This window comes from Delphinapterus leucas, chromosome 8 (genome assembly GCF_059928025.1).
Source record: "Delphinapterus leucas isolate spDelLeu-1000000601 "Yukka" chromosome 8, BTC_Dleu_Yukka2, whole genome shotgun sequence".
Taxonomy (NCBI): domain Eukaryota; kingdom Metazoa; phylum Chordata; class Mammalia; order Artiodactyla; family Monodontidae; genus Delphinapterus; species Delphinapterus leucas.
In genome coordinates this window covers 113957383-113963382 of record NC_143136.1, presented here as the reverse complement: position 1 = coordinate 113963382, position 6000 = coordinate 113957383, and positions in this window count along the sequence as shown.

Here is a 6000-nt window from a genome sequence, read left to right as displayed (position 1 = left end):
TTAATCTCCAAAATATATAAACAGCTCATGCAGCTCAATATTAAAAAAAAACAAAAAACCCAATCCAAAAATGGGCAGAAGACCTAAATAGACATTTCTCCAAAGAAGACATTCAGATGGCCAAGAAGCACATGAAAAGCTGCTCAACATCACTAGTTATTAGAGAAATGCAAATCAAAACTACAATGAGGTATCACCTCACGCCAGTTAGAATGGGCATCATCAGAAAATCTACAAACAACAAATGCTGGAGAGGGTGTGGAGAAAAGGGAACCCTCTTGCACTGTTGGTGGAAATGTAAGTTGATACAGCCACTATGGAGGTTCCTTAAAAAACTAAAAATAGAATTACCATATGACCCAGCAATCTCACTACTGGGCATATACCCAGAGAAAACCATAATTCAAAAAGATACATGCACCCCAATGTTCACTGCAGCACTATTTACAATAGCCAGGACATGGAAGCTACCTAAATGCCCATCGACAGACAAATGGATGAAGAAGATGTGGTACATATATACAATGGAATATTACTCAGCCATAAAAAGGAACAAAACTGGGTCATTTGTAGAGTCATGGATGGATCTAGAAACTGTCATACAGATTGAAGTAAGTCAGAAAGAGAAAAACAAAAATCGTATATTAATGCATATATGTGGAACCTAGAAAAATGGTACAGATGAACCAGTTTGCAGGGCAGAAAATGAGACACAGATGTAGAGAACAATTGTATGGACCCCAAGAGGGGAAAGCTGGGGGGAGGATGAATTGGGAGATTGGGATTGACATATATACACTAATATGTATGAAATGGTTAACTAATAAGAACCTGCTGTATAAAAAATATATATAAAATAAACTTCAAAAACAAAGAATATAGAAGCTCTGTTTTCATGAAACTATCAAATAATTCATAGGTTGTTTACATCTTGTTACATACGAGTTATGGATTAGAAGACAGTTATTGTACCTGATGTGTATTGCTAGAAATAAACCTGTTATGATTTGCAAAATTAAACAAATACAAAGCAAAGAATGGGCATTTCATTGTGCTGAGATATTTGATGGGACTGGTAGATCAATAAATGCACTGTTAATGATTTTGATTACTGTGTGGAATCTTCAAATGTTGATCACTAGTGTTCTTATAGTTGAAAAACAACGATGATTTTTCATTCCATTGGCATGGTTCCATTCCGTGTAAGAATAATGATGACATACATAGTATTTTAAGTACTATTTTTGTTGTTAGTTTTATACGGTTTTTCTTCCAAACCTTCACAGATTTGTAGTGGGTTTGGATTTATTTCCATGGTACAACTGGTTGTATTATTGCAATGAATTTCGATGGATCATTTTTGGGCTTAATGGTTTTTAAAATTTATTTAGGGTGACTGTTAATAGTTTTTGGTTATGCAACAGCTATGGCTACAGATCAGTGTCCTGAGGTTTGAGTTTCTAATAAAATTATCTTAGGTATACTTCTTTTGTGTTGTTATGGAAATACTAATTAAAACTGCAATGCAATATTTAGTCACATTCACTAAATGATTATAATCAAGAACCAATAAAAATATTAGCAACAATGTTGAGAAATTGGGACCCTTATGGTTTGCTTGTGGAAATGGAAAACGGTACAGACTATATGTACAACAGTTTGGCATTTTCTCAAAAAGATGAAAATATAATTACTGTTTATTTCAAAAACTCCAATCCTAGATATATACGTCAATGAACTGAAAACAGGTGTTCAAACAAGAACTGGTACACAAATATTCATAGCAACATTATTCACAATAGCCCAAAAGGTAGAAACCATACAAAATTCCATCAGTGGATGAATGGATATGAAAAATAGGGTAGATTCAAAGACTTCCATTTTTCTGTTATATAAAAAATAAAGTGAAATGGTGCAGCCACTGTGGAAAATATTATAGCAAAAACTTAAACGTGAAATTAACATATGTCAATTCCACTTCGGGGTGTATACCCAAAAGGTTTGAAAGCAGGGACTGAAACACATATTTGTACACTCATATTCATACCAGTACTATTCATACTGGTCAAAGATGGAAGGAATCCAAGTGTCCATGGATAGATGATTCCATAAACGAGTTGTGGTATATACACAATGGAATATGATTCAGCCTTTAAACTTAAGGTATGCTACAATGTGGATGAACCTTAAAGTCATTATGTTAACTGAAACAAACCAGACCAAAAAGGTACAAACATGCTATGATTCCACTAGTATGAGATATCCAAATAAGTCAAATTCAAAGAAAGAAAGTAGAATGTGATTCCCAGGGGTTGAAGAGGGTTGGTGTTTAATGAATGTAAATGTGGTTAATGTCGTAGAACTATATACTTAAAGTGGTTTAAATGGTAAACATTATGTTGTATGGATTTAATCACAATGACAAATATGAATAAAGTACTGATACATGCTACAACATGAATGAACACTGAAAACATCCGAAGAGAAACAAGCCATACAGCAAAGACCACCCAGATCGTATTCATTTACGCACTTTAAATCCATCAAGGTTTTATAAATAACGGAAAGTCTCAAGAACTGTTCCAGAAAAAGTAAACTGGATCAGAATAGAAAACCACATTTCCATATAGTTGGGCCAAGTGGTGAAAGTTGAACAGGGCCTGTGGATGGGATTATAAAGTGAAAACCATAATAATTCCTCATTTGGCGGTGGTCTACTGGGAGAGTGTCTCTGTTTGAGGTCGAACACACTGGAGGTTTTCATTTAGATTGGCAGATGTGGAAAATCAATGATGACTGAGGAATCTGAGCTTAGAGATAAAGTGTACATTGTACTGCTACTGCAAGTTTTCTGTATCTCTGAAATTACTAGAAAGTAAATAACTTTTCCAGACAACCATGTCAATACCGCACCTGAAAACTAGAAAAAGACATCAAACTTCATTATAAGGGCCAAGCCCTAGCCAGATCCAATTCCCCCAAAATGATGAAGCTCATTGCTATATACATATACAACATATATGTACTATTAAAAAAGAATCTTTTTAGATGAGATGATGTATGTTAACTAATTGTATTGTGGTAATCATTTCACAATAGATGTATGACAAATCATAGGTCAATTATATCTCAATAAAACGGGAAAAGGTTACATCAGCTTTACAATAATGTCTTTCAAATATACATATATAGAGATAGATATAGATCTATATATCTATATATGTGTATATATATATAGAGAGAGAGACCAAAATAAAATGGAAATACAACTTAGCAAAACTTACAGGATGCAACAAAAACAGCTGTAATTAAGAAGTTTATCATTATAAACACCTACAATAAGAAAAAAAGATCAGAAATAAACAATCTAACTTTACCCTTAAAGGAAGTAGAAAAAAAAGCAAACAACTAAGCACATACGAAGCAAAAGGAATGAAATATCAGAGCAGACATTAATAGAGACCATGAAAACAATAGAAAACATCCATGCAAAGTGTGCTTTTTTTAAAAGATAAGCAAAATTGAGAAACTTTTATCTATACTAAGAATAAAAGAGAACACTATAATACACAAAATCAGAAATGAACGATGAGAAACTGCAACTGATACAACAGAAATACAACATCATAAGTGACAAATATGAATAAGTATACTCCAACAAATTGGATAAACTAGAAGAAATAAACAAATTCCTAGAAACCTACCAAGACTGAATCAAAACAAAATAGAAAATCTAAACAGATCAGTGATGAGTGAAGAGATTGTATCATTAATCAAAAACCTACAAACAGAAAAAGGTAAAGATGAGATGGCTTCACTGGAAAGTACTACCAACCACTTAAATAAGAATTAATACAAATCTATCACAAACTCTTCCAAAAAAATTAAGAGGAGGAACATTCCCAAACTCATTTGGTGGGTCCAACGTAACTTTGATACCAAACCTACATAAGCACACTACCAGAAAAAAAGAAAAAAAAAAATGGGAAGTATCCCTGATGAATATAAATGCAAAAATTCTCAACAAAATACTAGCAAACCAAATTCAATGGTATACAAAAAGGATCATACACCATGCATGACCAAGTGGGATTTATCCCTGGGGTGCAAGGATGCTTCAATGTAAATTAAATAAAATATGTAAATTAAAATATGGAATGCACATTAATAGAATAAAACATAAAAATCATATGGTAATTTCAATAGACACAAAAAAGGCACTTGATAAAATTGAACATCCTCCCAAAACTGGTTTGAAAAAATGTACCTCAACATCATAAAGGCCATAAAGAACAAATTCACAGCAAACATTATTCTCAATGGTGAAATTCTGAAAGATTTTCTGTTAAAAATAGGAAAACAAACAAGCATGTCAATTCTCATCACTCCTTTTCAATGTGGTGCTGGAAGTCCTAGCCATTTCAATTAGGCAAGAAAAGGAAATAAAAGAAATCCAAATTGGAAAGGATGAAGTAAAACTGTCTCTGTTTGCATTTAATATCATCTTATATATGAAAAATCTTAAAGATTCCACCAAAAAAAATTATATCTAATAAAAAATTTAATCAAGTTGCAGGATACAAAATCAACGTAGAAAAAACAGCTGTGTTTTATTTTATTTATTTATTTATTTTTGGCTGAGTTGGGTCTTCACTGATGCGTACAGGCTTTCTCTAGTTGCTGTGAGTGGGGGCTACTCTTCATTGCAGCATGCAGGCTTCTCATCGCAGTGTTTTCTCTTGCTGCGGAGCACAGGCTCCAGTTGTGTGGGCTTCAGTAGTTGCAGCACGCAGGCTCAGAAGTTGCGGCACATGGGCCCTAGAGTGCATGGGCTTCCGGAGTTGCGGTACATGGCCTCAGTAGTTGTGGCTCACGGGCTCTAAAGTGCAGGCTCAGTAGTTGTGGTGCACGGGCTTAGTTGCTCCGTGGCATGTGGGATCTTCCCAGACCAGGGATTAAACCCATGTCCCCTGCATTGGCAGGCGGATTCTTAACCACTGTGCCACCAGGGAAGTACCAACAGCTGTGTTTTAATATACTAACCACAAACAATTTGAAAAAAGAAGTAAGGAAAACAATCATATTTACAATAGCCTCAAAAATAGATAAAACACTTAGGAATAAATTAAACCAAGTAGGTGAAATATCTATAAAACTATAAGACCTTGATGAACGAAACTTCAGAAGATACAAGTAAATGGAAAGAGTTCTCATGATCATGGATTGGAAGAATTAATATTGTTAAAATGTCCATACTATACAAAGCCATCTATAGATTCAATGCAATTCCTATAAAAATTCCAATGACTTTTGCACAGAAATAAAGAAAACCATGCTAAAAGCTGTATGACACCACAAAACACCCCTAATAACCAAATCAATCTGGAGAAAAAAGAACAAATCTATAGGCAACACAATTCCTGATTTCAAACTTTATCACAAAGCTATAGTAATCAAAACAGAATGATACTGGTAAAAATTGAGACATAGACAAATGGAACAGAATCAAGAGCCCAGAAATAAACCAGCTCATACATGGTCAACAAATATTTGACAAGGGAGCCAAGAGATGCAATGGTAAAAGAATAGTTTCTTCAATAAATGTGCTGGAAAAACTGGAGAACTACAAGCAGAAGAATGAAATAAACTGCTTTCTTCTACCACTCACAAAAATTAACCCCAAATGGGCTAAAGGCTTAAATGTAAGACCCCAAACTATTACTTCTTCTTTTACTTGAAGAAAACCTAAGGAATAAACTCCTTGATATTGGTTTTTTTTTTATTAACATCTTTCTTGGAGTATAGTTGCTTTACAATGGTGTGTTAGTTTCTGCTTTATAACAAAGTGAATCAGCTATACGTATACATATCTCCCCATATCTCCTCCTTCTTGCGTCTTTGACACTGGTTTTGACAAAGACTTTTTGGATATTTGTACCAAGGGTGCAAGTGACAAAAACCAAAATAAACAAGTGGAACTTGTTTCATATGAAATAAAAA